The sequence below is a fragment of the Sus scrofa genome, chromosome 1 (assembly GCF_054392235.1).
Source record: "Sus scrofa isolate SSC_HxYL_T2T_F1_AM1 chromosome 1, Sscrofa_HxYL_maternal_Yorkshire_Landrace_v2.0, whole genome shotgun sequence".
In the NCBI taxonomy this organism is placed as follows: domain Eukaryota; kingdom Metazoa; phylum Chordata; class Mammalia; order Artiodactyla; family Suidae; genus Sus; species Sus scrofa.
Genome location: NC_139383.1, coordinates 225,368,816 through 225,389,488, shown reverse-complemented (window position 1 = coordinate 225,389,488; position 20,673 = coordinate 225,368,816). Strand labels below are relative to the sequence as shown.

Below are 20,673 nucleotides of genomic sequence, written 5' to 3'. Positions count from 1 at the left end.
CTAATATTTGTCAGGCTGTTATACTTGTGAGACTGAAGATGATGGATAATACAATTCAGTTCCATAAACATTTACGGACTGATTCTATGTGCCAAGTACTGTATACCCAAAAATGAAGAAGCTGCAGGCTTTGCCCTCCTAGAAGTTCCCAGTTTAATGCAAAGTACTAAATGGTAAACTATTGACAGTAAACAAAATGACACTGGAACAAAAGGAAAGAATTGGTAATATGTATATTGATTTTATGTATATATAATATATATATTATATATAAAAAACACAAGAAAGGATTGAGTGTGTATATACACGCACACTATATATATTATATATATACACTTATATACATTTAATGAGTGTTATGGAAGATTAAGGGCCTTAAAAAAATGAACAGGATTGGAGTTCCCATTGTAGTGCAGTGGAAACGAATCCATCTAGGAACCATGAGGTTGCAGGTTCGATCCCTGGCCTCGCTCAGCGGGTTAAGGATCCGGCCTTGCCATGAGCTGTGGGGTAGGTCACAGACGCAGCTTGGATCTGGCATTGCTGTGGCTCTGGCATAGGCCGGCAGCTGTAGCTCTGATTAGAACCCTAGCCTGGGAACTTCCATATGCTGCAGGTGCAGCCTACAAAAGACAAAAAATAAAAAAATAAAAAAAAAAATAAACAGGATTGCTGTGTTGTGAGGGTAGGAAGAGCACTTACATAGAAGGAATGGTCTAGACCAAGGAATGAGTCAAAAGTGAACCATGATTAATCGCCAACTTGCAAGAATTCTCTACCATCTTGATCTTCTGCTATTCCCATTAACAATACCCAGGCATTTCCACCATCAGCTTTTCCACATCCCACTTTCAGCCAGCTGAGAATATCCATTGAGTCCATGTTGATTGGGTCCAGTACACTCTTTTGATTCAGAAGAATAATAAGGCACATAGTCTCATGCTGGAGAATAGGAGTCACATTGTTCTAGTGGTTAAAGGAAAGGAAGAAAGCAGAGATCAAGGACTGAATCAGTAGGCATGGGAGAAGAAGCAAATTACATTCATCTAATTTTGTGGAAAGTGCTGGGAGTAGTGTCTTTTCAATATCACAATTAATTTGATAGTCTTCAGAATCATAAATGCCTATTCTGAAACCATACACTTGGTATGATTGTGTATTAGGTTGGCCATGTGAAATGCCAGTATCATATGGTAATTATAATGGAACTTTCAGAGCTCTCTCAATTTCTCAACCACTAGGAAAAAAAAGACTTTGGGAATCTTTTATATATATTTCAGCATGTCGTTCAGTTATTTTAGATAACTGACAAGCTCAATTTTTTTTCTAATGCAATATGAGAAACATTTTTTTCACACAAGGCTATTACTTTTCACAACAAATGGGGTGTAAATGATCAAGACTTGTGTCTTATTTTGGTTCTATATCCCACCTAGCTATTTAAAACTTTCCCAGAGAAGTTTTAGAAAATTCTGAAAATAGACTCTTTAGGCATTTCATTTCTAGACCCCAACTGGAAATACTAGGAAAACAGCTTAATGGTAAATATTCCATCTCTTGGTTGAATGCACTTGCTGTTATCAGATTCAAGTAATATTTATTAAGTACCTAAGGATTTTCTATTTACCATCCCCTGTGCTAAGTTCATGCATTATTTTTCATACAGCATTTTCTTTAACATCAACTCTTTATGTAATCTTATACTTACTTAGGTACTATTTTCTCATTCTGCAGATGGGGAAACAAGTTCAGAGATGATAAGTGACTTGGTCTCAAGGAATAGCTAAAGGGTGGAGCCAAGCACGGCAGCCAGACATTGGACACAGGTCTCTTAACTGTAAGTCTTATGTCTTTCCTGCTCTTCCGTGATTTTTATGTTTAAACTTCTAAAGGAAAATGAGAAATTATATCTAGGATAAGATGCCTGTGAAAACAGGGATGGGATATTTATTTTTGAATTATGCTTATTATGTTATGCTCTATTATGTAGAAAGTAAACTGTATTTATGCATGATATTATATATGTCATAATGTCGGACAAGAGGTTCCTGTCATTGAAAGAAGTAGTGAGAAAATTGTCAGAGTATCCTGGACCATGGGAAAAGGGGTATAAGGGAATGGCATGGTCATAAAAGAAGGGACATATGATACAAGGAACATGTTGACTTGACTTCTGTGATTGTTAGTTTGGGAATGTAAAAGAAGTGTGTATCTGTGTGTGTGTACAATCTGTACATACGTGCGTGTGTCTATGTCCTTTGAATTTTAACATGTAATTTGATACTACCTATGAAGTACAATTTATCTGAAATATCTTAGATATTTCTGCGTAACGAAATTTGAACTTACATACAATTTATAAAAGAGACCGACCATGTCATTTTACTGAAGGATTTAGTTTACATAAGTACCATCACAGTTTAAATTTTTTGTGATTTATATCTGACTTTTAGAGATACACCCATCATGTAAAGTAACCTGCACTTGTCCTTTTGAAATGTGAAACCTACAGGTCCATTTAAGTTTCTGGAGAGCATAGACGTTCTTTCTTATTTATCTTCATACTGGGTTTCTTGATGCTTTATGGCTCACGGTTCCTTTGAGATTTTGGTGAAAGCTATGAAGCTTCTTCTGAGAAGAATACACACACACACACACACACACACACACACACACACAAATGCCAATAATCTTGCATTTCATGCCAAGACTTCATGAACTTCTTGACGCCAACCCTGAGACCTTCTAGGGTTAAGAATAACTTGGCACCCACCATTCTGCACAGTTGGCTTCACAGATATTTATTTATGCTCCTCAACCCATGAGTATAAAGTGTGAGTATGAGTGAATCCATCACTTCCCAGGTCATCCTATCTCCTAATTCACTGTAACTCTAGTCCTACCAAAACCCCTCACTGACTGAAGGGAAAGGAAGGGGGCGTATTTCCAGTGGATGGTAGTCATTCAGTCTTCTTAATGAAACAACCTGAAATACCTCTTCTGGTTTGCAAATTTTTGAATTACACACAAGTAATAAAACTTCAAGGTTTTTTTTTTTCTTTTTTTTTTTAATCACCAAATAACGTAACACTCTCATTCTGTCCCTGAACTTCACTGAATCACTGAGCTCCATTTGGGGAAAATGGATAAGGATAGAGTGCATTTCAGAGATAAGCTTGAGATGAAAACTTGGGGGGTGTCCTTAAACACATTATGTTTTCAAAAGTTATTTTACATTTTTACATGGCTGCTATGTCTTAGCTCAAGTTAGGCATCAGAGAAATGGTGGTGGATGCCTCCAAGAATTTTCCTGGAATCAATGGCTTACGGAGTGTGGCCTTTTCAAAGTTTGCCTTTAGGCTCAGGACTTGAACTGGTACCACAGAAAAGCTTAATTTGTAAATAGGCAAACTCAGGCCATTTCCAGTTTGTGGTGCACTGCATCAAATTAATGGATCATCTGCTTTTTGGCAATAGCATATAAATTTTGTAACAGATATTACTAATTTTTGTTGATAAACTGTTTTCCTTTCCTTCTGAGCACAAAAGAAAATTGCATTTTCACCTTGAAATTAATTGAGGCCATGTGATCTTCTTTGGCCAGGGAGATGTAAGTGGAATGAAACTTAACACAAATGATTCTCTACCTCCCCTTCCACCTACCTCATTGACTTATGGAATTCCAGAGGGTGGTGCCTCCATCATCTTTGGTCCCTGAGTGAGGATGACATGGACCAGAAGCTTTTACTAACCTTCAATGGATGCATAGCCAAAGCAAGAAAAACACCTTAGTTGTTATAAAACACTGAAATTTATGGTTGTTATAGCAGCACAACCTAGCCTGTTATGCCTGCTATTGATAGCTAGTAAATTTATATGACTTTTATTTAAATAAATTAATGAGCCAGTCAATAGGTAGTATAATGTAAAAGGAGAAATTAGTAGTGCCTTGCTCTTCATAGCAGACCTGTTCCTCGCAGGAGCATCTCAGCCAGTTGTTCAGGAATTCTTGACTATTCCACAAAGCAAATATGTGTGTGCAAACATATCTATAGCAATGAAGCCTTAGAGAATTCACAATGGCTGGGCAGGACCAATGGCCCAGGCAAATAAACACTATTTGCTTCCCTTCCCCTTTTATTTTCTCTGAAAGCTGGAGAGTATTCAAGTCATTCAGCTTCCTCTGCTGGGAGAGTAGTGACAATGATCCCATTATTCTCTAGAGGCTCCATGTCATAGTTAAGACACTTGAAACTGTTTAATAATCTGTGCAGGTCTTGGGTCATGAAATCCCAGAGCCTCTTCCTCATGCATTATCTTCCTCCTCCCTCACTTTTCCCCACAAAGAGAAGAGTCTCTCAGGATCCTTTAAAGTGTATCCATCACAGGCTTGACTACAGTGGGAAAGAGGTTGGGGAAAGTACTTTTGCCATTAGCAGCCACAAATTGAACAGATCTCAATAAGTGACAGGCACAGGTGATGAAGAGCTAATTCTTACAACAATTCACCATTGTCACTTTTTAATTTGACATAAGATGATATATAGGAAGAGAGGCAAATGCTGTCATGAGAAGAACAAAGGATTTGGAATAAATGATCTTGTCTCAAACATAGTCTCTACCATTTAGTAGCATTATAGCTGTAAATATCTGCTTAATCTAAGCCCACATTCTTTATTAAATTTTTTATTGAAGTATTAATTATTTAAAACATTGTGATAATTTCTGATGCATAGCAAAGTGATTCAGCTACACACACACACACACACACACACATTCTATATTCTTTTTCATTATGGTTTATTTTAGGACATTGAATATAGTTCCCTGTACTATACAGTAGGGTCTTATCAATTACCTCTTCCATGTATAAGAGCTCATATCTGCTAACCTTGACCTCCCTTAGTATGATAACCTCTAGTTGCATCCATATTGCTATGAATGTAAGCCCACATTCTTTACCAAAACCAAAGATTCAGTGACACCTGCCCTCCATGGTAACCCTGAAGATGTATTTCACAAATGGGCTTTCATTCAATGCTCCCTTCTCATTCTTTTTTTTTTTTTTTCCCACTGTACAGCAAGGGGGTCAGGTTATCCTTAGATGTATACATTGCAGTAACAGTTTTTTCCCCCACCCTTTCTTCTGTTGCGACATGAATATCTAGACATAGTTCTCAATGCTATTCAGCAGGATCTCCTTGTAAATATATTCTAGGTTGTGTCTGATAAGCCCAAGCTCCCGACCCTCTCCCTTCGTGTTCGTTTTTTTTCATATCTAGTAAATATGACTATAATGCAGATATCCAGATATCTACCCCTCAAGTGTCATATTTCCTTTACTCTCCAGTTAGCAATGACCTAAACTTCAATCCTAACCTAATCAAAGAAATCTAGTACAGGGAACTATATTCCCTGTACTATATATTAGGGTCTTATTGGTTATCTCTTCCATGTATAATAGCTTATATCGCTGACCTTGACCTCATTCCATTCCTAAGATTTTATGAGAATCTCTGGGGGATGTGTACATATTTTATAAATGCATCATGGCTGTTCTTATCACCTTAGCCAGCTATCCAGCATTAGACTCCTTCTCTGATTATCTGCAGGTGTCCCCTGCTATTGTGTAACCGTATCTTTCAGCTCTAGGTCTTCATCCTTATCCTGATTTTTTTCTCAAAATTTGACCCAGGTCTTTCTTTTTATTGCCTTAGCAGAGTGAAGATCAGGAGATGACCATTCGGAAAGCAATGGGTCTAGAGATTTTAAGGACATAATGGGCATGTAAATACTGACTCCCCACTCCCACCCTCCCCCCAAATTGAAATCTTTTTTGATTGTCCCTGAGCCTTCAGGATAACCTTGTCACCCCCTGGTCTTCACTCTGCTAAGGCAATAAAAAGAAAGACCTGGGTCAAATTTTGAGAAAATCGGGGGGACTTGTATATAATCAAAGCAGGAGTCTAATGCTGGATAGCTGGCTAAGGGATAAGCCACAATGCATTTGTAAAATACATACATATCCCCCAGAGATTCTCAGAAAATCTTAGGAATGGAATGAAGGAAAATACTAGATTTCTTTGATTAGGTTAGGATAGAAGTTTAAGTCATTGCTAACTGGTCATTAAAGGAAAATATGACACTTGAGGACCATAGATATCTGGATACCTGCGTTATAGTCATATTTACTAAATATAAAAAAAGAACATATATCAAATGAATAGAATTCCCTATTAAACTCTGTTGCATGTTCTGCAACCATCTCTCTTATTTTTCCTTGCTAATGGAACCCTATCTGGTTGAACAATGACATGCCTAACTTCTGATCATGAATTAAGATTTTTCCAAGTCAATTTTGACTGTCCTATCCCCACTTTTAAAGCCTTCCTTAACAGTTAGGGGGTAGTCTAGGGGGAAGGGGATAAGATCCAGTTCTGGACAATAAAGTCTAACAAGAAACTTTGAGGGGAATAATCTCTGGGAGAACTTTCACTTTTCTATCTTGAATGTAGATGTGATAATTGAATAATTGGCTCTGTGTCAATCAACTTTTGGCCATGAAGGAAAGGAAAGTTACAGAAACATTGTCAGTTCCTAGACCAAAATCAGCCTCTGCCCTACCCCTGGTCTTCTTTTTATAGGAGAGAAATGAAGCCTTCTTTTTAGGTCACTATAGCTGTTTCTTAGTTGGTTTTTGGTTGTTTGTAATTTTTTCAGGTTTTTTTTTGGGGGGGGGTTACTAAAAGCATTCCCAGTGTCAGTTTATCCTCCCCACAAAAGAAATATGATTTCCATGCTCACCACAATAATGATAACCTTGTACCATGGGAACTATTTGGCTTCTCATTGTCGCAAATATCTCCATTTCAAAAGAGAACCTTGGCTTTGTCAAAAATCTCATTTTTTCCCTTTCTATGAAAGTTGTTTGCCCTGTACTTAAGAAAAAAGGGCTTTGAAATAAGACTTTTCTCTATACTGTCTCTTATCCCTCCGTCCTTCACGTATACTCTTTTGTATATAGTTTCAGAAATTAAGCACTAGTTATATCACAAACATATAGTATGTAAAAATCTTCACTTGCATTAGCCAGCCTCCTAAGGACTGTTCCTTTATCTGAGGAAATATTTGTAAGCTATGTATCAAATAAGGCATTAGTATCCAAAACATATAAGTAATTCATATAATTCATTAGCAGCAAAACACCAAATGACCTGATTTAAAAATGAGAAGAAAAACTGAACAGACATTTTTTTCTTCAAAGAAGACATACAAATGGCCAACAGGTATTAAAAAGGTGTTCAGTATCACTGATCACCAGGAAAAGGCAAATCAAAACCATGGTGAGACAGCACCTCACACCTGTCAGAATGGCTGTTATCAAAAAGGCAAGAAATAGCAGAAATAGTAATTCTATTGGCAAGAACGTAGGGAAAAGGGAACACTCATACACTGTTGGTGAGAATTGCACAGCCACTGTGGGAAACAGTATGGAGGTTTCTCAAAAATCTAAAAATACAACTACAATATGATCCAGCAATCCCTATTCTGGGTATATACTTAAAGGAGATAAAATCATCACTTCAAAGGAATATTGGTACTCCTGTGTTCACTGCAGTATTATTCACAATAGCCAAGATATGAGGACAGTCTAAATATCTATTGATAGATGGATGGATAAAGAAAATATAACATATAAATATTATTCAGCCTTTAAAAAAGGAGATCCTGCCTTTTGCAACAACATGGATAAAGCTGTCAGTCATTAAGTGAAGAAAATAAGTCAGACAGAAAGAAAAAAATCTCTGTGATCTCACTTACATATGGAACTTTAAAAAGTCAATTACAGAGAAACAGAGAATAGGATAGTGGTTACCAGCTAAGGGAAAACGTGGATGGCTGTGAGAAATTGAGAGATGTTAGTCAGAGGATACAAAGTTGCAATTATGTAGAAGGACTAAGTCTAGAGATCTGCCATTCAACATGATTACTATAGTTAATAATACTTCGTATAATACTGATTATTTGCTAAGAGAGTAGGTTTCAGGTGCTCTCATAACACACAAAAAACATTAAGTATGTGATATGTTAATTGGATTGACTGTAATTATCATATTACTAAGTATATTGTACATCAGATCATTATGCTGTATACCTTAAATATAATTTTTACTTTAAAATTACTAACAAACAAAAAAAGCTTTTCACATATCCACATGTATATTCATCATCTATCCTCTGCATCATAAAACTAAGGAATCCTACAAATGATGTGGGAAAACTGTATACTTCAGGCCCATGCCAAGGGCACGTGCAGTAGGATCCACTGGCATTCCAGAAACAAGATCCCTTAAGCAGAGCCCAAGATTGTGCCAGCCGCATTAAATTACTCTAAAGTGGTGTTATACAAAGTTTGTTACAGGGGACATGATTTTAACTAGGCACTTTTTGGGGAAAAAGAAAGAAAAAGTGTTTTAAGAGCAAATAATGAAAGAAACATTGCCCTGTACATTTCATTTTTAAGAGATTTTTCCTGTTCCCAGCAACCACAGGGCCTTGAAAGATGTTCTTCTTTTCTGCCTAGAAATCTCTTCTCTTTTCCTCTTCACCTAAACTCATCTTTTAATTCTCAGCACCATTATCTCTCCTGATCTTCCCTGACCAGATTGAATGCTCCCCTGTGTACACTTATAGCATTATGTACCTCTCAAGAGCAGTACTACAACTATTGTTCTATACTTAATTTGTATAATGATGTGATAAATGTCTATCTTTCCCGCTAGATTATAAGCTCCATGAGGGCAAGACCCAATAGAGTATCTTTAGTATCTGATACAAGGAAGGCCCATAATAAACTGTTGTTGATGAAATGAATGACTGTACATATGTATGTGTGTGTATGTGTGTGTATATATCAATGGCTCAGAAATATCTTGCAGTGAAGAAATCTGATTAACTTTGCTTAACTCTAGAACTCTAGATTTCACACTTTTGTTTGGGCCACAGAACGTTTTTTTCTCCATGTAACTTTATTAACATTCTATGGAATAGGTGTCTAAAAAACACGTTAAAAACTCTTAATGCACAATAGCCACACATTTTTAATGTTTTAGAATTAAAATTCTAAATTTTAAGACTCCTTAGACAATGAAGGAGTCTTAAAATTTATCTAGTTCAAACCACTCATTTAGTAGAGAAGAACGAGCCACAGTGATTAAGTATTCTTTCTAAGATCATACAATTAGTTATTGCCAGAAAACAGACTAAAAATGAGCTCTTCTAATGTCTAGTCCAGTGATCCCTCCATGTCCTTATATTACTTCATTATACTGAGATTTACGTAAAATTTAGATGTATAACAGAGTAGGAAGAGGAATGCCAGGTAGTTAGGAATTTTATTTAGATATTCTAGCTTCTCTTCCCTTCCATGAAGGCATTTATTTGTGACTTAGTCATGTAACATATATTCAGACTTAGTCATTTAATGATGACTATAATGTTAAAACTGAAAACACTGCCATTAAATTTCATCTTTAGAGAAGGTATTTATTAACACTAGAAATTTCAGTTTCTACTTCCCAGTATAACCTCCTGCTCTGATCTGCTGTAAGACTTTCTCTGCTTGTCTCATAACTTTTTTTTCCCCAGCAGTTCTTTAAATTATGAAGATTTTTAGATTAAATTTGCAGGAACTCCACAAGTTCCTGACAAGTGGTGCCAAGTTATCAGTGGTCCATTAGTGGCAGCATGGTACTTAAACAGAGGCTGGATTGTTACTTCTTCAGGGCCCTAGTGCCAGGATTTATTTCAGAAATTTGACCTGAGAAATTTTGTTTCATAGATATTCCTTTTGAGGAAAAAGAAAAGGTCCAATATATCTGTATTACATTTTATTTTTTATAATGTTAATGTTTATATTTTATTTTTTATAATGATAGTGTTTAGAATGGATACTTTGATATGGCAAGATAAAAAAATGGTGATACAGAAGAAGAGTAGGGAGTGAAAATATGTCAAAGAATAAATCATAGGAAACTGATGAAAAGCCCTTTGCCTTAAACCACAGAGAACATTTGAAGCCACACGTGGGTCTGTCTACACAATGACTGCCTCTTCTTTGTATATATGGGTCCATTGATGAGTGATTCTCAAAGCTTCCTCTTGGCCAAGCTTTAGTGAATAGCTTGTCCTACTTTGGTATTTTTTCACCAGACTCTGGAATTCCTTCACCTCCCCATTCTCCACCCCATCACCCACCCCTACACATTCATACATACACATTCTTTCCACATGTTAGAAAACAGGATTAAGTCACTTTGGAAAGATATAATCCCAGTTTTAGAGTCCAATTTTTTCTTGAAAATCATGGTTTTTGGACTTCTACAGATTATAATTAAACCAGCAACAGCCCACTAGAAGGACAGAGCTATCAATCTTTGCCTTACTGTAATTCATATTATAATCCACATAGAAACCAATTCTACCTGGAAAATGTTATATAGAATCAGCGCCATGTGCTATATTGTAAGAATGTTAATGAAAGAAACACAGACAAATCAGAAAAATCAGGGAATCAGATGAAACCTCAGGAAGTGTATAACCCAAAGGAAAAAAGAAAGATGGGAATGAGAATTTAGTGGTATCTTCTATGTGTTAGACCTTAAGCCAATGCATTGCTTAATTTTAACTGCACAGTAGCATTTATAACAATGTTCAACTTCTAGGACAGTGCCTAGCAGAGAATTAGACCTTGAAATATTTGCCAAATGAAAGAATGAATATATAATCCTATGAGGAGTTAAAAATTCAGAGGAGTTCCATAGTTGTTTGAGGTTAGGTAGAACTTACTGGTATAAAAACACTAGTGGCTCACCATTTACTGAGCATTTCCTGTTTGCCCAAACCTGTTACTGCAGAAATTGGTTCAACATAGCAGCCAGATGTGTGGGCTTTGGAGTTAAGCTCACAGGGGTTTGTATTTTTGCTATACCAGTATTACCAACATAGGACCATAAGGCCAAGTGGCTTCACACTGGAAACTACTGTTGCTTCATATATAAAATACAGATGAAGGTACCTCTATTTCAGGGATTTTGTAAGGATTAAATGAAAAATATGTAATTACTTGGCATACGGTAGTATCTGAGTGACAAAACTAAAGTTGTAACCTAGCTGTGGTGGCATGAATAATATTCCCCCAAAGATGTCCATATCCTAGTCCCCGCAACCTGTGAATGGCAAAAGGGACTCTGCAGGTGTGATTAGCTTAAGGATCTCCAGATAGAGAGTTCATCTTGGATTATCTGGGTGGACCCAAGCAAGGACATGGGTCATTGTAAGAGGGAGATAAGAGGGTCAGAGTCAGGGAAGGAGATGACAGTAGAAGCAAAGGTCAAAGGGATGCAACCGTAAGAAAAGAAATTCAGGCAGTGCACAGAACCTGGAAAAGGCAAAAATCATCTTTCCCTGACATAACCAGAAGGAAGGCAACCCTGCCAGAACCTCATTTTTAACTCAGTGAGACCCATTTTGGGCTTCTGACCTTCAAAATTAATCTGCATGGCTTTAAGTGTGAGGTAATTTGTTACAGCAGCCACAGGGATTGGATACATCAGCACATGCCTTCAGCTCTCTGCCTTGCTGCCTTCTGCAAATACAGAATTAAATAAGAAAGAAATCTAATGTTTGGCAGCCTAGGATTGGTTTTCTTTTGAATTCTTGTTCTCTTAACCTGCTTGCCTCTTACATCTCTTGTGGCTAAACAATTTGGCAGTTCTGTTTCCTCTGTGTGATTGCTTCTCCTGTGGCCACAAATTTGGGAGTTACATGGAAAAAAGAGAAAAGGGAGAGGGGAGAAATAAAGGAACCAGTGGCAGAAATAAGGGATTTTAGAGAAAAGGCAGATGTTCTATAACTGTGGGTTGTCTTTCTAAGCTAAAAGATTACGGGCTGCCCTTGAGAGGGTTGTGATTTTCTCTGTACTTTCCCAAACATGCCTCTCCATGCCTTCTTCCTGTCTCCCCCAGGCACAAACTCAAAGCACTTTTGTAAAACCTGGATGACTCCTCTAATGGAACCTGAGGTCCGAACTCTATATTCCCTGCATGGGTTTTTCCATTGTGTTCTTTAGAAAATGCCTTCCCTAAAGATGGTTATTGTCATGAATATGTGGAGATGTCACTAATCTTTATTTAAAGATAGCCATTCACATATATGTATTACTTCAGGAGATATATTTGGAGAACTTTGCATGTGCTCTACATTTTTTTCTGAGGAAATGAGGTAACAGTGAGGTTAACAGGTCAGAGAAATTTCTTTCCCTTGTGCACTTAGATTCCAGTGGGAGACAGACCAACATAGGTAAACACTCTTAAAAAACATGTCAAAAGAATTGCAAATTGTGCTAAACATTACCAAAGAAGTGAACCAAAGGCTGAGATGACTAATAGGGTGTGTAGTGAGTGAGGTGAAGGGAGAATGTTGCTTTAGGTAGGTTAGTTAAGGGAAGGTCCCAGACATGTTAGTTGACACTACCTGAAAGAATGAGTAGGAGGAGCATTGTGAAGAATGAGAATGACTGGAGGGCATTCCAGGAAAAGGGAAGAGTGTTCAAAGTCTTGAGGAAGATAGAAGCTTAGAATTTCCAGGAATTGAAAGAAGATGGTGTGGTTAGAATGTACTGAGTGATAGCATGTGGTAAGGTATGTTTGCAGCCAGTGAAGGTTTAGCTCATAGAGTATTTTGTAGGCAATAGGGAATTTGATTTGAATTTTGTGTGTAGTGGAAAGAAAATAGAAATTTTAGATAGCCAGTTACGTAAGCTGATGTATGTTTAAATCTGCTATGCTTGTGGTTATTCGGAGAATGGATTTTAGAAGAGTGAGACTTGTAATGGGGAGACTGGGTTATAAGCTTTGTAATATCCCAGATAATAAAGGCTTGAATGAAGGTGGTAGAAGTCAAATGTATTCAGACATATAATAGAAAGAATATAAGTAGATTGAATATGGTGGAGAGCTCCTGGCTTGAGTATCTGGATGGATGAAGTGCTATGCCTATTGAGATGGATAAGATAGAGGTGAAGAGGAAATACTTATGACAAAGGGACTTGGAGTTATGTTTTGTGCATTAAAGTTTCAGATGTCTTGGAATTATCCAAGTGGGGCTGTCAGTTGGAGTTGGAGTTCAAGGGTCTGGGGCAAAGAGATAAATGTGAAAAATATTAGAATACTTATGGACCTAAAGCCAAATGATTTGTTATGCAGTTGGAGATAAGAATAGAGCAAGAAAACATCTGAGTTGTAGCCCTGGAGAATTGCCACATTGAAATGTCAGGTACAGGAGGAAGGGGAGCTGTGGGAATAGAAGAGCAGTCAGTGAAAGAGAAAGGCAACCAGGTGCATGGTGCAGGCTGCAGTAAAGAGGCCAGAATGCCAGAGCAGGAGGGAAAAGCATCTCTGTCAAATGATGCTGAGGGTTTGAGTGTAACAAAGACAGAGTGTCTTTTGGATTGGCCAACATGGAAATCACAGATAATGTTGACCAGATGAAGGTTTATCTAGGTCACAAGGTAGATTATAATATGTTAAGGAGTGAGTGTAATGTGGGGAAGTGCAGACAGCATTTGTGTGGAGACTTTTTCAAGAAATTCGGTCATGATGGGGGGGAAATAAGTGGGACAGAAGCTGGCAGGGGATATGTGGACAATGGAGTGTTTTTGTGTGTAAAAGATCCAAAATGCTAAAACACATCTGCGTGGTGAGAATAAGTTAAGTGTTGATGCACTAGAGAGAGTGGGTAACAGAGAAGGAAAGTTCTTGAGAAAACATGAAGGCATATGAGCTTGACCTTCCGAGCAAGGATAGTAAATAGGCGGGGAAGGGTTGTAAGCGTCAGTGACAGAAAGATGATGTTGTTCCCACTTCCTGGCTCATATTCAATGAATTAGGAAAAGTCATCAGCCAGTGTTAGTTGGAGGTTTGAGGAAAGAGGAGAAGACATGAAATTCTTGTCTCATTTGAATTAGATAACTAGCTTCCCTTTAGCTGACTTTATGCTTACTAAGCAGCCTTCTGGTTGTAACTGGGCTTCCCATGTGACTTGCCATCAGAGAAAAGATGTGCAGAGCAGAGGCTCCAGTGTCAGCCCAGAGGATGTTAGAATTCCTCCCATAAATGTCTCTTGTGAGTTTTGTCTATGTGAGCTGACGTGGTCAACTCAGGGATATAGGGAAGTCCAGATCAGAGGTGCAATCTGAAGTGTGACAACTTTGTCAACTTTTTATTTGGTTCTCCTTGGAAAAGGCTTGAATTATTCAGCATCTTTCTATTAAACTTCACTAGGGATTATATAATTTACCTGCATTAGAGAGATAAGTAATAAGGCTCATTCATCCAGGCTTGCAATAGACTGTGCTTTCTCTCTCTTAAACAATGAAGGTAGAGAATCATTGCTTATCATCATTAATTGTTTCATAGAAACATCATTTTATACCCCTAAGTACTCCCACCCTTTATTTTATAATGGAAAATTTTCTGCTGTTCATTTCCTGTAGAAATAACACAGGTAAACAAACAACAGGGAGAAATAAGGAAGCTCTGAGATTAACCTAAGACTTAAGGGGACTTCATGTTGTTATCTGATATATTATGCAGCTACATTTCCCTTGAAGATTTACAAAATGTCCAACCAGTGTGTTCATAATTTCTATAAAAATAAAGGGAGGATGAAAGATTTGGTGTATATCAGAATATTTAACCTAAGGTTATAAATCCCTGGGTAGCCCAGCACTAGTCATTGCTCTGCTCCCATCATCAAGAAGATTTTGGTTTACATTCAGGAAAATGTTACCTTACAATATTTTCAACAGAGTAAATAAAGGCCATCCAGAGAAAGAGACTACAGGTTTCTTTCTTCAATCAGACTCTTTTGATACTCCCTTCTGATATTTCTCAATAAATCATTATGATAATCATTCCTTCTAAGACTTCATATATTTTCCTGTCAAAAATGCTGAAAAATGATTGTAGGTTCTAGACAAGAAAGCTGGAGTATAATTCTTTTAGCAGCAGAGAGAGAGAGTGTGTGTGTGTGTGTGTGTGTGGCAGGAGGAAGATAGAAGGAAGAAATTTTTAAAAATTTGTTGTTAAAGTGTTCCTGGCAAAGCTGAACTCAGCAGAAATATCATATACAAAAACAGGACAGTGTATTTGTTCCAAAAATATTTATTGAGCATCTAATACAAACCATTACTGCACTGGGTATTACACAAAACAGACCTTGGAAAACCCTGTGGCTGTGGAAACTTATATTACCGTGGATGGCAACTGACTGTCTACCTCAATACCTTTTCCAGAAATTTTCAGTTCTTTACTGTGACTCCCAAGGGAATTGAAGGGTTTTTGCTTTTGGGGGTCAAATACAATCTGGCTGGGTACTTTGTCTTTTTAGTTGATTTAAATGCAACAAGAAGTGACTTTCAGGTTTATAGTGGTAATAAAACTTGTGGCCAATGAGCAGAGGAGATGATGCTATTATTTACAATAGAAAAGGAAGCATATCTCTGGAGCAGTGAGATTAGATCTATCAAGGTAGCATGTAAGTAACTAGAAAGCAGCCACCAAATATGATTGAATCCTTCCCTCAGTAGTGATAACATTGTCTTCTGTTCTCTTGAAACATCCATTTCATTTTCTGAGGAAACAAGTATTCTTTTCTCTCTTTGACTGGCAGACAAACTCTCAAACACACATGGACATGATCTCTTCTGTTCCTATTTCTCTGTCTCTGTTGCACATACATGCACACACCTAGAGTCACTCTCTTTCAAGCCAGTTGCCTCAGTGAGTCATCTCAAAACTTCCATCTAGAAACAAAGCCCATTTTGCTCTCTCTTAATCACCCTAGACTTCCCTTTGAAGTAAAATCAGAAAGTTCACCAGAGTCATTTTCCTAGTTGTCAGAAATCCCATCACTGTATTTTCACATCAGGATTCTCAAGCTGCCAGCTTTGCTCCTGAAGTAGCAAGGAGACCATATTCCTTCTTTTATCTTTGTTCACATGTTGAAGGAAGCACATTAGGCAACACAGGAGTATATTCCATCCACACTTGTCTCCTTGGCATCATATATAGATTCTGCGTCAACACTCCAGATCCTCGATGATAACTAAGAGGGTAATTAGTCTATAATTAGAAGTTAATCACAAATCTATAAAAGAAATTTCAGCATATTGACAAAGACTTTTCTTTAAGTGACATTTCTATGCATAGTTAATTAATTGCTAGACTCAGATTGGGTCACTGGAAATGTATTCTTCTGATCTCTAGTAATTTCTCATCTAGACATACTTTTAAAAAACAGATTATATCTTTAGGTGCCCCTGTGCGGTTGAGCTGTACTGCAGTGAGAGACAAGACAAACTACACAGGATATAGTTAATACATTTGCTAGTACGGGACTGTGCTGTAACTGATGCACCACTGGAGTCTAATTTGAGTGACAGGACATACTTACCCTTCCTCAAAAGGCTTTTCTCCCACCACAGTTCCTAAGGAAAGTCAGTGAACTAGACACAGATCAGATTCTACTGCACAAATGTAAATTGTTACATTAGCATACAGGTTTAATAATGAGGAAAAAACAGGAAGCAGTGCAAACTATTTTTTTACCCAGTATATTCATATAAATAAATAAATAAATATTATCTACAACATATGTACCTGCAAGACAGTACTAACGCTTGACACATGGAAATCTAATGGAATTTTAATAGAAGAGAATGTGAGGATTGCTATGGAATTATGCTGGTGTTATATCCACTAAGACCAAATGCATTAGTTACAGTTAATACTGTTTCTGTTACTGGCTAAACAAGGGTGTCACACGTACAATAATCTGCTGAGCAGGTTCCATAGATACATTCCATCAAGTAAGAATAGAAGTGAAATGCTTCCTGAGGGTCCAACTAGAGAGAAAGATAATGATATTGGGACTGTGCATTAAGCTTGTAGCAATGTTCCTTTCCTGCATTATGTTCCAACTTGAATAACACAACTGTGGGAAAGCAGAAGCTGGAATCTTATTCTGTAGCATGAGTATTGGAATAAGAAGGGTCATCCACATAGCTCAACTGTGGCTGTCAGTCCCTGAATCAGACCCAGATCTAGCCATCCATAGGCTGCCTCACTCTTTGGTATCAGTGAAAAGCCATTTGGAAATTACATTATAGTTCTCATGTTGTTACACAGAGGGATTTGGGAATAACTTATACCCCAGCTCTTGGCTGATGTATCAGGACATCCCAGCGGTGCTGGTCCTAATATTCTGAAGTCCTATTCCTGCACCTACACCCCCAAGTAGTGTCCCCATGGGAAAGCTTAGCTGTTTTTTTTCCAATTATTCCATGACCAGGAAACTGAAGTTTTTGGCATTTTATGTTACTAGTATTTACCCATTTTAAGTATGAGGAAGTCGAGAGGCTCAGAAAACTTAGCATTCTATAGTAGCAAGTAAATGGCAAAGTTGAGAGTCACAGCTAGGCTGGCTTTACCATCTACATGCTAACCACACTATCTTATGTTTCCTCCTGTGTTCCCTTAACTGTGGTCTAGACCACTAGTTCCCGGGCCTGACTGCACATCAGAAATACTGGCAAGCTTACTAAAAATACAAATTCTTGAAGAGGCTTCTCTCTGATATTTGATTTAGTAGATCTGAGGTAGACCCCTGGAATCTGATATATTTGTAGGTTCCTCCTAGTGATTCTGATGGATACCAGGTTCAGGGACTTCTGATCTTGATCTGTGTACCATACTAGAGACTCAAAGTGAGATTCATTCAGTGTTTGTTCAACAAATATTTGTTGAATGCAAGATATTTACTAGTTTCTGTTCTAACGCTTGAAATACAGCAGGAAATAAAGCAGATTAAGACCCAGAACTTATGAAACTTAGTCTGTAGTTGGAAGAGCTAGATAATGGAAAAAAAAAAAAAAGAGTATATACATTTCACCAAGCAATGACAAATTCTACCTAGAAAAACATAGTGTGGGATCTTCAGACGGTATTAACAGTGTAGTTAATGATGAAGATGAGCAAGACTGGGTAAAATGATAGAAGATGAATCTAGAGAGGATACTCTGATAGAAAAAGTTGGAAGATTCATGGACAACTTCCAAATAGGTGGCTACAAAAAATGCTTCTGGGAGAAAATGAGGATGGTCTAACATTTTTTTTCCTCCAACTGTTGGGGTAGCTCTAAAATAACAACACAATCTGCCCTTATTGGGGAAGTAGGAATCCTCCCATGTGGAATTCTGCACCCCATAGTCTCATCTCTGCTTTTCCAGGCAGCAAGAGAGAATTAGCTCAGCAGTACCAATGAAGAACCACCCTCTAGAATCAAAGATGAAGTTCATTACCCAACCACAGATTCTGAGGGTGTTTTAAATGCCATTTGGTTCTACACAGTGCTAAGAATCCTCCAGTTTTCTGCACAGCAGTGAATGACATCAACAGAGCAGTTCACAAATAGATCCTGTGGGATGCTCCTCCCGCCTCATGGCAAACCTGGAGCCTATGCACACCCAGTCATCATCTTCCATAAGCCAGGACCCTCCAAATATAAGATAAGTGCTCCCTATGGCATCTCCTGGGGAGTAGCAACAGTGAGCAGATGCTTCAGATTTCCACCCGTTTCCCCCTAGATCCTTGGGAGCTGTCATCACTGCATATTTCTGAAGAATGTTGCAAAGTGCACTTCCTCAAGTTACTACAGGTTGAGACCAAAGATGAACAGATTATTTCAGTCCCCATTTACTGTGGGTAGTACGTAGGCAGCTTCTCAAACTACTCTCAGAATTTAGGAGAAGGATCAGGAAAAGGTGAGCCCGTAAAGAGAGAGGAGCATGCATGATGGGGTAATGTTTCACACACAAAAGAGTCTCTTTCTCAGATGTCTTCTAACTATTTTACTCAGAAGACTCATAGACTAGGATGACTAACATGGTTTCCCCATCTGTGGAACACGTGGACTAAGTTGGAATTTCAGGAAGAGTTAACCTAAGTAATAGCATTGCTCTCTGCCAGCTGGCAGTGGCGATGCTATGGTAAGTAAAGGGTGATGGTCTATATAGAAACTGGAAAATGGGACAATAGAGAGAAAGAGTAAGTCTCTGTTGCCAATCCTGTCCAAAGAGCGTTTTGTCCAGCTGGTGGAAGCATCCACTTAACCTTGATCTACCCAGCCTAGAACTGGGTATGCCTGGCCTTCAAATCTTAAAGATTTAAAAATCACTGAGCTCCCTTAACTCTGGCTCTGAGCTCAACACACAACAGTCCAAGAGGATTTGGGCATTCATGTAGAAGGGAGTACACCAAGGTGTTAGTCCAGGTAGTCTGGGTTTCTTGAGATCTTGAAATTTCAAACTGCTGAAGTCATAATTTCTCTGTAACAAAGTAACTTGTTATTTGATTAGCATGAATCAGGCACAAGAGCCTGAAAAAATCTGACTTATAAAACTGGGCTTCTAAACCCCAAAGGGAATGATCCTGTCTGAATCATGAGACCATGGCTGGTCTGTCTCTTTAACATCATTCCTTCAAACTTTACCTGAATTAATCCTTTTGACATACCCCAAGGCAGTTTTGGATCCAATTTTCTATATTATAATCTATAATATGTATGTGTATTGATAGTGATAATATGTCCATAATAGTAACTTAAAAAAGAGTCAGTCTTATTTAAGCATCTGAAAGGGACCTGATATAGTCAGGGTAAGAAGACTATTATATATATAATATATGTGTATAGGCACAATATGATATATATAGTATATATGTACATACACATTTACTAATACATACATATAAGATATATATATATAAAATTGACACATATATACTGAATGACACACACAGTAGTACAATTAGTGAAAAAACTGGTATTACAATCAAGTTCTCTGGTCATCTGGTTAAATACATTTTTTATTCTCTCGACCATACTATTATTACCATATATTCATGCTTATTAAATCCATTGGGTAAATATATTTGCCCAGAGATGTATGTGCCATTTTCTTACTCTTAGTAATGTAAGCTGAAAGTCAGCTGCAGTACAAATTCTATACACCAAACAAGAAAGATTAATAGGCACTTGAGAAAAAGAAAATCATCTCTTTTATTTTTATCTTTATTTTTATCATAGTTCCTATTTTGTAGTTGATTTACCCACTTTTTTTTTTTTTATTAAGCTCACTTGCCAATTATATCTTTTGGACAAGTTGTTTCTGCCATCTCTATTTTTTTAAGTTCTCTCAAATGTTTATTACCCTTTAGTGCAAAATTATTTTTCTCCAGATTCTTTTGTTTGTGGATATAAGCACTTGGGTTATTTTAATGATTTGCCTCTCATAAGTTTGTTCAGATTTATGTCAGCAGAATCTCTTTCCCAATTAAACTAAGTCACCCCAAGGTTTCCAAGCCCATAAGATCAAACTTATTGATGACTTCAATTTTTAAGAGCTAATCTTCTCTTATTGTGTACAAAGTCTTAGCCCGGTAACAAGGACTTTTTACAAAGGGAAAACATAAAGTGGTCATTATAATGGATATTGTTGTGATAAATTATTATAATCCACTGAGAGAATTGCAATTGTGAAAGTTTGCTTGGATT

General features: G+C 37.4%; 1 long non-coding RNA gene across 2 annotated transcripts in view; it reads left to right on the top strand.

The window, feature by feature from the left end:
• Window positions 1–20,673, top strand: part of LOC110255532 (uncharacterized) — a 450,230-nt gene that overhangs the window by 369,604 nt on the left and 59,953 nt on the right. For both annotated transcript variants that reach the window (XR_014822317.1, XR_002336045.2), the window contains one exon: window positions 1,735–1,837. This is a non-coding gene — a long non-coding RNA (uncharacterized LOC110255532). Of the gene's footprint in view, window positions 1–1,734; window positions 1,838–20,673 lie in introns of those variants that run through there.